The sequence below is a fragment of the Arvicola amphibius genome, chromosome 8, assembly GCF_903992535.2.
Source record: "Arvicola amphibius chromosome 8, mArvAmp1.2, whole genome shotgun sequence".
Classification (NCBI taxonomy): domain Eukaryota; kingdom Metazoa; phylum Chordata; class Mammalia; order Rodentia; family Cricetidae; genus Arvicola; species Arvicola amphibius.
Window position 1 is genome coordinate 128,459,478 of NC_052054.1, and position 11,487 is coordinate 128,470,964.

The window sequence follows — 11,487 nt, forward strand, 5'->3', positions numbered from 1 at the left end:
GTCCTTCTGCCTCTGTGTCCCAAGTGCTAGGATTACAGGTGTGTGCCACTACTGCATGGCTCATATCAATAATTTTAGTAGATTAAAAAACACATTGATGCCCTTTAAACTTCTTTGTTTAGAAGAGCTTAAGTCATTCCCCATTCTGCTTGCAGTCTTATTGCTCAGGCCGTGTTTCCAGATCCACATGTTGGGAGCCTCCGGACCCCTGTTCTGCTGCAATGGGCTTTCTGAATCAGCCCTCAGATTATCCATCACTTCCGTACAATGTTTTCTTTGGCACAAACTTGTAATTCGGCCACTGGTTGGCATTGGGAAAGTGTGTGGATTGCTTCTAATATTACGAAGAACATTTGTAGCCCAAGTTAATCAATTATTCAAGGATAATTTCCAGTTCTGTTTATTATCCAAGCTCCCAGATTCTCTAATGCCTCCCATGGGCAACTTATCTTCTGGACTTGCATGCTGTATAAGTGCATGCACCACAGTGTATGGAGTGGGGGGGCTCCCTTCCTTGGGGTGCTTCTGATGCTTCACATGGTGGGGTTGGGGGCTCCCTTCCTTCGGGCGCTTCTGATGCTTCACATGGTGGGAAGGGGGCTCTCTTCCTTCAGAAGCTTCTGATGCTTCACATGGTGTTACTGAGCAAGTTCCCAATAGCGCTGAGTCTGAATTACTCCAGCCATCCGACACTGCCCATATGATAGGCTCTAGATAGCCAGGGCAATTCTTCAGATTCAGTTCTATTTGAGAGGCTGAGGGGACAGGTCAGCTGTTAGGAGAATGAACTTGCAGAGGACCTGAGTTTAATGTCCTGCACCCACTGTCTTAGGGTTTCTATGGATGCAACACCATGACCAAAAAGCAAGAAGGGGAGGAAAGGGTTCATTGAGCGTACACTTCCACATCACAGCGCATCACCAAAGGAAGCCAGGACAGGGACTTGAAGGCAGGAGCTGATGCAGAGGCCATGGAGGGGAGCTGCTTACTGGCTTGCTCCATATGGCTTGCTCAGGCTGCTGTCTTATAGAACCCAGGATCACCAGCCCAAGGTTAGCACTGCCCACCATGGGCTGGGCCCTCCCACATTGATCACTAATTGGGAAATTGCCTTGAAGCTGGATTTCATGAAGGCATTTCCTCAACTGAGGCTCCTTCTTCTCTGATGACTCTAGCTTGTGTCAAATTGACATAAAAGCAGCCAGTACACCGTGAGTAGGGGAACTCCTAGCCATCTGTAACTCCAGCTCCAGGGAATCAGATGCCTCTGACCTCTGTGGATCCCGTGGTCTTCATGGGTACTGGCGTTCACATACATACACCTACATGCTGACCCCCACACAGCCATATAGTTAAACATAAAATAAATATTTAAAATTTTATTTGATTTGAAGTATAGAATAGCAGAATTCAGTTGGTATTGTTTTGTTCATTTTATGCTGCTTGCATTCAAACCCAGGCCTTGAACTTACTGGACAGGAATGTTAGCCCCGAATTACCCAGCTATGAGACTATGGGAATCACCTTTTCTGTGTCTGTGGTTTTTTGAAACAGAGTTTCTCAGTGTAGTCCTAGCTGTCCTGAAACTTACTCTGTAGACCAGGTTGGCCTCAAATTCACAGAGATCCACCACCTATCTCTGCCTCTCAAATGCTGGGATTAAAGGTGTGTGCCACCACCATCCAGCGGGCCCTGTGATTACTTATCAATTCCTAAGTGTGCATGTATGTGTGTATGTATGTGTATGTTTGTGTCTTGAACTCCAGATCCTTTTGCCTCTGTCACACCAGTGCTACGGTTATGATTCTGTGCCATTGTACCCAGCTTGATACCTAGTCACTCTTTAAAAATGGCATTCTATGAGATAAAGATAGAAAATTTATTATTAAGTCAATTAGTCAATATAGAGATATATTTCAGTTAGATAGTCAGGGTTGAAGAGAAGTCTGTTAAGGAACTCAGGAGACTTTGTGGTTGATTTCCATTTTTTTCTTTAATATGCACTGTTTTTTTTTTTACTATAAAAACTAAAGTGTTTTGGTTTGGCTTTTGAAAGGGTGGTCAGTGGAAGGAACTGTAAGATGGATACATCTGTTATCACTAAGGAGTCTGAAGCAGGAAGATCCTGAGTCTGAGGTCCGTCTCCATCCCACAGAAAGCCCTTGTCTTGGTTTATATCTACAGATAAGTGTTGCCCTCACTCTTTCTCAAGGAATCTTTGTTAGGGACCAGTCTTGACAAAAACACCTCCTGCCAGGGTAGGGACGTGGGGATTTATAAATATAAGTAAAGAATATGAAGAAACAAAAATAATAAAACAGGAAAACGTAAAATAGTACTGGGAAGGCGTTCTAGTGAATACTGAAATTGCCCATGTTTAAGTTCCAACTGCTTAAAATACCCCAACCCCAAGAGGTAGGAGTAAGATAAAAAAACTGCATGAATATGGTACAAGGAAATGAACAGACAGTTGAAGGTCACAGGCTACATCCACAGTTAAACATTCTGTTGCTAGAACAAAACAAGCCATGCTCACACCCTAGACCAAAACATTTCCATAGGCAAACCACTCCCTGGGAGGAATCCAATGCTTTCATAAAGGAACTTAGTCAGAACCTTAGACTTTTGTTTGAGATAGAAACATACCTACTTCTCTATTCCTGAAATACAAGGTCTGGCTATTAGCCACATCTGTTGACAATAACCTTGAGAGAGAATAACTCTCTGTTCTAAATCTAGGTGGGACCTTTGAGGTAGAAACACAATAACCTTGAAGGAATAGAGGTAAGTTCCAACTCTCTGACCTTTGGTCAAGGAGGAAATAGGCTCACATTTTTGGGCCTCTACAGAACTTCTCTGTGTAACAGATGATGAACACTACAGAAAAACACAACCAAATAAAATGCAGACTTATGGAGTCCAGTCCCAATGGATACATCTACAAAACACCCCCTAAGGCTCAGGGAACATGGCAGAAGAGGGGGTGGAGAGCACGTAAGAGTCTGAGGATCAAGAGTTTGCTGTGAGATTGTGTCTTCTAGTAATGTCAGATGCTACACCCATGCAGTCTCACCAACATGATTACCTTATCATGAGTTGAACAAGGATAACACCTATGAACATGCCACAATAGATGAGGTAAAACCCATGAGGTCTCAACCCTACATAAAGAACTGTAGGCACCTGAGGAAATCTGGGTGTGGAAGAGCTAGTCCTCCCTAAAGAAGTGCAAACCAGCTAGTTTTCCAGTACCAAATGGTCAGCCCTAAAATATGCATATACATAACATTATACAGACTCAAATAGATCACATTTAGGAATATCTATATATACATGTAAGTACACATGAAATAATAATTAGTGAAAAAAAGACCATGAATTTGAAGGAGATCAGGGAGGGGTAAATGAGAAAGTCTGGAGGGGGGATAGGGAAGGAAGAAATACTGTTATTAGATAATATTGCCAAAAATTTCTTAGAAAGAGAACAAAAACAAAATACCAAACAAGCCAAGAGTGGTATGTAGGTGGAGATTTTGTCAGGACTACCAGCTTCCCAGTAACCACACAGAGACTTAATATCAATTGTAAATGCCCAACTGATAGCTCAGGCTTGTTACTATCTAACTCTTACATTTTAAATTAACCCGTATTTCTTATGTACTCTCTGCCATATGGTGCTACCCTCTTTTAAAGTGACACGTTCATCTCGCTTCTCTCTGCATCTGCTTGCGACTCCTGAGATTCCGCCCCTCTCTTTCCCATTATCCTCTGTGTCTGACTGTCCCCTCTATACCTTCTGCCTAGCTTCTGGCCAGCCAGCTCTTTTATTAAACCGTTCAGAAGGTGCCTTGATAAAGACACATCTTTGTCTACATCATCACAGTATACAATATTCAGTATACAGTATTCCATAACAGTGATAGTATACACTTTTAGTTCCAGCATTGGCAGGTGAAGAACTGAGGAAGAAGGCAGAAACAGGCGAATCTTTGTGAGTTTGGGGCCAGACTAGTCTTCATAGTGAGTTCCAGGTCAGCCAAGGCTACATAGTGAGACCTGTCTCAGATAGTAGCAATTCTCCCCACAAAAGGTGTATGTGTTTTCCTCTCATACTTTCTTCTCTTTCTTAGACCCTCATCTCCTATCCAATCTTTGATAGATGCCCTTCATTCCTGTTTCACTTAAAAACTAAAGCAAAGGGAATTTTACCATCATCCACCATATTGGCCAATGCTGGTGTTCAAAGTTTTATCACAATTATAAAAAGGGAGCTAAGGCACTCCTTCTGGTTCATAGACTCAATTCTTAAAATATACTCCAGCTACAATGCCAACACTCGAGAAACTGAGGCTGTAGGATTGCCGTGTGTTTGAGATCAGTCTGAGCTACATAATGAGTTACATGTCGGTCCTATATCAGAAAAACAAGACAAACAAACAGCATACTCACACACTCCCACATACTGGTGCCCACTCACATAATGCTCTAATCACCAGTGACTGGTCCACTCTACTTCTTCACGTTAGTCCAAGCCACCGTCAGTTCTCACATGAATCATAGTGGCCACCTGGTCACCTTTCTCTTGACCTTGGCACAATTCAGTCTGTTCCCAATACGGCAGTCAGAGTGATTCTGCTAAGACACACATCAGACCATCAGACCATGTGAGTCCTTGATTAAGGAGCCCCATGGGCTTGGGTGTCCCACCTTGAGTGGTGTGTATGTGGTTCTCGTTTCTCCTCTGATCTTGTCTCCTTCAGGCGTCTACTCACTGAAGCACACACACACACACACACACACACACACACACACACACACACACACTGCACAGCAGGCCTTGAAGGCCTCTGATATTTCTGGAATGTGGGTCATGTTTCTGCCTTAGGGTCTTTATGTTATGCCCTGGTTGGACTGCTCTTTCCGGTGCTGACTAGGTGTGTCTTGGCCGTGTGCCTACTCTGGGAACTTCACTTACTTTGTTCAGCTTTCCTCACTACTCCTGTCATTTCCCTTCCTCTTCTTCTTGCCATTTTCCCTACTAATGTGCTCTAGTGCACCTGCTGCTTCTGCTTCTTTCCCTCACCTCTAGTTCTCCTTTCTCCATGTGAGGAATTGGAACCAGGACCTTGCATATTCTGAGCAAGCATAGCCCATTACCATTTCTTACTTATTTCTGCGTGTGTGTGTGTGTGTGTGTGAGTGTGTGTGTGTGTGTGCAGGTAGTCAATTACTACTGAGAGAGAGGGAAAATCAGCTTTTTTTCCAGGGATGATCACCCAGTAGGTTATTAAATCCCAAATGGTCAGCCCTAAATACTTGTACATATGAGCAATACTAAATGGACTCAGTAAGTTGTACACACACACACACACAGGTCATGAATTTGAGAGAGGGAGGAGATGGGAGGAGTTAGTGACAGGAGTAAGGGGTGGAAAAAAGGCGAATAGTACTCATATATGAAAGACATTCCCAGAAAATTTTAAGTAAGCAGAAAGTGTGTCATCATTTCCAGCCTGAGAGGTATGTGTGCCGTCGGCTCACAAGCCACATGCTTCCAGATGGGGTCTTCATTGTTTCCTGCCTCTCCTTTCTCCACTGTTTCTTCTTGTCTCCATGACCCCCACTTCCACTTCTGTTCCATGTCTTCCCCCACCCACCTCCCTTAACACACCCAACCTTTTAATAAAGGAGGGAGAGGTTGAATTCAGGTCCTCCTGCTTACAAAGAAACAAGTTTACTGAGTTATTTGTCTAGCCCAGCTTTTGCTATGAAGCCCAGGCTAGCCTTGAACTTGCAATCCTCTTCCTCCTGCCTCAGCCTCCTAAATTCTGGTATCACAGGCTTGTATCATTACTTATTCCTCCCTTCAGATAGGATCTCGTTTAACACAAGAACCTTGAATTTCTAATCCTTTTGCTTCCATCCCCCAAGTGCTGGGATTATAGGAAAGTAACATTATGCCTGGTTTACGCAGAGCCAATGATCTGACTCAGGGCTTTGTGCCTTTCTACCAACTAAGCCGCATCTCCAACACTCGCGCTGTCTTCTTTAGGCTTTCTGTTGCTGTGATCGACACCACGACCAGAGCAACTTGAGAGGAAAGGTTGTGTATTTGCCTTACACTTCCATTTAGTAGTCCATCATCGAAAGAAGCAAGGACAAAGACGTGAGCCGTGTACTGGCTCGCTTCTCATGCCTTGCTCAGCCTGCTCTTTCTTTTTATTTATTTTTTTATCCCTCAGAACCCATGATATTTATTGAACTCTATATTTTTCTCTGTTCCCCTCCCTGACTCTCCTCCCCCAAGGTCTCCATGCTTCCAATTTACTCAGGATATCTTTCTTTTTCTACATCCCATGTAGATTAGATCTATGTAAGTCTCTCTTAGTGTCCTCATTGTTGTCTAGGTTCTCTGGAATTATGGTTTGTAGGCTGGCTTTCTATGCTTTATGTTTTAAAACTACCTATGAGTGAGTACGTGTGATAATTGTCTTTCTGTGTCTGGGTTACCTCACTCAAAATAATGTTTGCTAACTCTATCCATTTTCCTGCAAAATTCAAGCTGTTGTTTTTTTTTTTTCTGTTGTGTAGTACTTCATTGTGTAAATGTACCACATTTTCCTTTTCCATTCTTCGGTAGAGGGGCATTTAGGTTGTTTCCAGGTTCTGGCTATGACAAACAAAGCTGCTATGAACATAGTTGAGCACATGCCCTTGAGTCACGATTGAGCATCCTTTGGATATATACACAAAAGTGGTATTGCTGGGTCTTGAGGAAGGTTGTTTCCTAATTTTCTGAGAAATCACTACACGGACACTGAAAGGGGTTGTACCAGCTTGCACTCCCACCAGCAATTCAGAAGTGTTTCCTTTACCCCACAACCTCTCCAGCATAAGTTGTCATCAGTGTTTTGATCTTGGCCATTCTTACAGATGTAAGATGGAATCTCAGAGTTGTTTTGATTTGTATTTCTCTGGTGACTAAGGATGTTGAACATTTCCTTAAGTGTCTTTCAGCCATTTTAGATTCCTCTGTTGAGAGTTCTCTGTTTAAGTCTGTACTCCATTTTTTTAAATTGGATTTTGTGTTCTTTTGGTATCCAATTTCTTGAGTTCTTTGTATATTTTGGAGATCAGACCTCTGTCTGATGTGGGGTTAGTGAAGATCTTTTCCCATTCTATAGGCGTCGTCTTGTCTTGTTGACTATGTCCTTTGCTTTACAGAGCTTTTCAGTTTCAAGAGGTCCCATTTATTAATTGTTTCTCTTAGTGTCTGTGTTGCTGGAGTTATATTTAGGAAGTGGTTCTGTGTGCCAATGTGTTCAAGTATACTTCCCATTTTCTGTTCTAAAAGGTTCAGTAGTTTGGCTTTATGTTGAGGTCTTTGATCCATTTGAACTTGAGTTTTGTACATGGTGATAGATAATGGGTCTATTTTCATTATTCTACATGCTGATGTCCAGTTATGCCAGCACCACTTGTTAAATATGCTTTCTTTTTTCCATTTGATATTTTTTTGCTTCCTTGCCAAAAATCAGGTGTTTGAAGATGTGTGCATTGATATCCAGGTCTTCTATTTGGTTCCATTGGTCCTCCTGTCTGTTCTGCCAATACCAGGCTGTTTTCAGGACTGTAGCTCTGTAGTAGAGTTTGAAGTCAGGAATTGTGATGCCTCCAGAAGTTCTTTTATTTTACAGGATTTTTTTGGCTATCCTGTTTTTTTTTTTTTTTTTTTTGCTTTTCCATATGAAGTTGAGTATCATTCTTTCGAGGTCTTTGAAGAATTTTGCTGGGATTTTGATGCATTCAGTCTGTAGATTGCTTTCGGTAAGATTGCTATTTTTACTATGTTAATTCTGCCTACCCAAGAGCATGGGAGATCTTTCAACTTTCTGGTGTCTTCTTCAGTTTCTTTCTTCAAAGTCTTAAAGTTCTTGTCATACAAGTATTCCACTTGTTTGGTTAGAGTTACTCTGAGATAGTTTATGCTATTTGTGCCTATTGTGAAGGGTGTTGATTCTCTGATTTCTTCCCCAGCCCTTTTATCATTTGTGTACAGGAGGGCTACTGAATATTTTTGAGTTAATCTTGTATCCTGCTACATTGATGAAAGTGTTTATGAGTTGTAGAAGTTCCTTGGTAGAATTTTTGGGATCACTTATGTAAACTATCATATCATCAGCAAACAGTGAGAATTTGACTTCTTTTCCAATTTGTATCCTTTTGATCTCCTTTTTCTGTCTTATTGCTCTAGCTAAGACCTCAAGAACTATATTGAATAGATATGGAGAGAGTGGACAACCTTGTCTTGTTTCTGATTTCAATGGGATCGCTGGGAGTTTCTCTCCATTTAGTTTGATGTTGACTGTTGGCTTGCTGTATATTGCCTTAATTATGTTTAGGTATGTTCCTTGTATTCCTACTCTCTCCAAGACCTTTATCATGAAGGGATGTTTTATTTTGTTAAAAGCTTTTTTGGCATCTAATGAGATGATCATGTGGTTTTTATTTTTAAGTTTGTTTATATGGTGGGTTACGTTGACAGATTTTTTTTGTATGTTTAACCATCCCTGCATCTGTGGGATGAAGCCGGCTTGATCATGGTGGATGATGGTTCTGATGTGTTCTTGGATTCGATTTGCTAGTATTTTATTTAGTATTTTTGCATCAATGTTCATGAGTGAGATTGGCCCGTAATTTTCTTTCTTAGTAATGTCTTTCTGTGGTTTGGGTATCAGGGTAATTGTGGCATCATAAAAAGAATTTGGCAATATTCCTTCTGTTTCTATGGTGTGGAATAATTTGAGGAGTATTGGTACTAGTTCTTCTTTGAAAGTCTTATAGAATTCTGAGCTGAAACCATCTGGTCTTGGGATTTTTTTGGTTGGGAGACTTTTGATGACTGTTTCTATTTCTTCAGCAGTTATAGGTCTGTTTAATTTGCTTATCTGGTCTTGATTTAATTTTGGTAAGTGATATTTATCCATTTCCTTTAAGTTTTCCAATTTTGTGGAGTACAGGTTTTCAAAATATGATCTGATTATTCTCTGTATTTCCTCTATGTCTGCTGTTATGTCCCCCTTTTTATTTCTGATTTTATTAATTTGGATATTTTCTCTCTGCCTTTGGTTAGTTTGGATAAAGGTTTGTCTATTTTGTTAATTTTCTCGAAAAACCAACTCTTTGTCTCATTGATTCTTTGTATTGTTTTCTTTGTTTCTATTTTGTTGATTTCAGCTCTCACTTTGATTATTTCCTGCTGTTTAGTTCTCTTAGGTGAGTTTGCTTTTTTTTTTTGTTCTAAAGTTTTCAAATGTTCTGTTAATTCATGAGAGTGGGATTTTTCCAGCTTCTTTATGTACGCATTTAGTGCTATGAACTTGCCTCTTAACACTGCTTTCATTGTGTCCCATAAATTTGGGTATGTTGTGTGGTCATATACATTGAATTTTAGGAAATTTTTAATTTCTCCCTTTATTTCTTCCTTGACCCATTGATGATTCAGGTGATCATTGTTTAATTTCCATGTGTTTGTGGATTTTCTGGAATTAATATTGCTGTTGACTTCTAGTTTTAAAGCATGGTGATCTGATAAGATACATTGGGTTATTCCAATTTTTTTTTGTATTTGTTGAGGTTTTATTTTGTTTTGTTACTGAGTATTTTTGAGAAGGTTCCATGAGGTGCTGAGAAGAAGGTATATTCTTTTCTGTTTGGATGGAATATTCTATTGTCTGTTAAGTCCATTTGAGTCATAACATCTGTTAGTTCTCTTATTTCTCTGTTCATTTTTTTGTCTGACTGACCTGTTCAGTGGTGAGAGGGGAGTGTTGAAGTCTCCCACCATTAGTGCGTGGGGTTTAATGTATGATTTAGGCTTTAGAAGTGTTTCTTTCACATATGAGGGTGCCCTTGTATTTGGGGCATAGATGTTCAATACTGAAATTTCCTCTTGATGGGTTTTTCTTGTGACTAATATGAAATGACCTTCTTTGTTTCTTTTGACTGATTTTAGCTTGAAGTCTATTTTGTTAGATATTAGGGGAGCTGCACCCACTTGTTTCTTAGGTCTGTTTGATTGGTATGTTTTTTCCCAACTCTTTACTCTGTGATGATGTCTGTCTTTGAGGTTAAGATGTATTTCTTGTATGCAGAAGAAGAATGGATTCTGTTTTCATATCCAGTCTGTTAGCCTGCCTTTTTATAGGTAAATTGAGTCCATTTACATTAAGGGATATTAATGACCAGTGACTGCTATCGCCTGTTAATTTAGTTTTCATTGTTGGTGATGTTAATTTGTGCCTTATTTTTTCTTTTTTGGGTTTTGCTGTTATGAGATCATCAATTGTCTGTGTTTTTGTTGGTGTAGCCATCTTTTTTTTTTTTGGTTGGAGTTTTCCTTCTAGTATTTTGTATAGGACTGGGTTTGTGGCTAGGTATTGGTGAAATCTAGATTTGTCATGGAATATCTTGTTTTGTCCTTCTATGGTGATGGACAGTTTTGCTGGGTATAGGAGTCTGGGCTGGCATCTGTGTTCTCTTAATGTCTGCATAATGCTTGACCATGACCTTCTGGCTTTCATCGTCTCCAATGAAAAGTCAGGTGTAATTCTGATAGGTCTGACTTTATATGTTACTTGGCCCTTTTCCTATGCAGCTCTTAATATTCTTTCTTTACTCTGTATATTTTGTGTTTTGATTATTATGTGGTGAGAGGAATTTTTTTTGATCCAGTCTATTTGGTGTTCTGTAAGCTTCTTGTATCTTCATAGGCATATCTTTCTTTAGGTAGGGAAAGTTTTCTTCTATGATTTTTTAAATAATTTTTCTGTGCCTTTGAGTTGAACTTCTTCTTCTATACCTATTATTCTAAAAGTTGGCCTTTTAATGGTGTCCCATATTTCATGGATACTTTGGGTTAAGCTTTTGTTAGATTTAATGTTTTCTTTAACTGATGAGTCTTTTTCCTCTATTGTATCTTCAGCGCTTGAGATTCTCTCTTCCATCTCTTGTATTCTGCTGTTCATGCTTGCATTTGTGGTTCCTGATCTTTTTCTCATGATTTCTGTTTCTATAATTCCTTTGGCTTGTGTTTTCTTTATTGTTTCTATTTCAGTTTTCAAGTCCTGAATAGTTTCTTTTATATGTTTGATTTCTTTTTGTTGGTTTTCTTTAAGTGGTTTGCTTTTATCTTTCAATTTTTTGTTTGTTCTTTTCTCAATTTCTTTAAGGGAATTTCTCATTTCATCTTTAAGAATTTCAAACATTCTCTTGAAGTTATTTTTTAGGTCATTTTCTTCTGGCTCATCCATTTTTGGTTGTTCACGTCTTACTGTTGTAGGGTCTTTAGGTTTTACTGGTGTTGTGTTGCTCTTTGTGGTGCAGCGTGTGATCTTACCTTTTCTATTCATCTTTTCCTCTCTTAGGTATGGTTGGGGCTGTCTGAGATTCTGTTGAATAATCTTCTAGTTGCAAGTGAATTCAAAG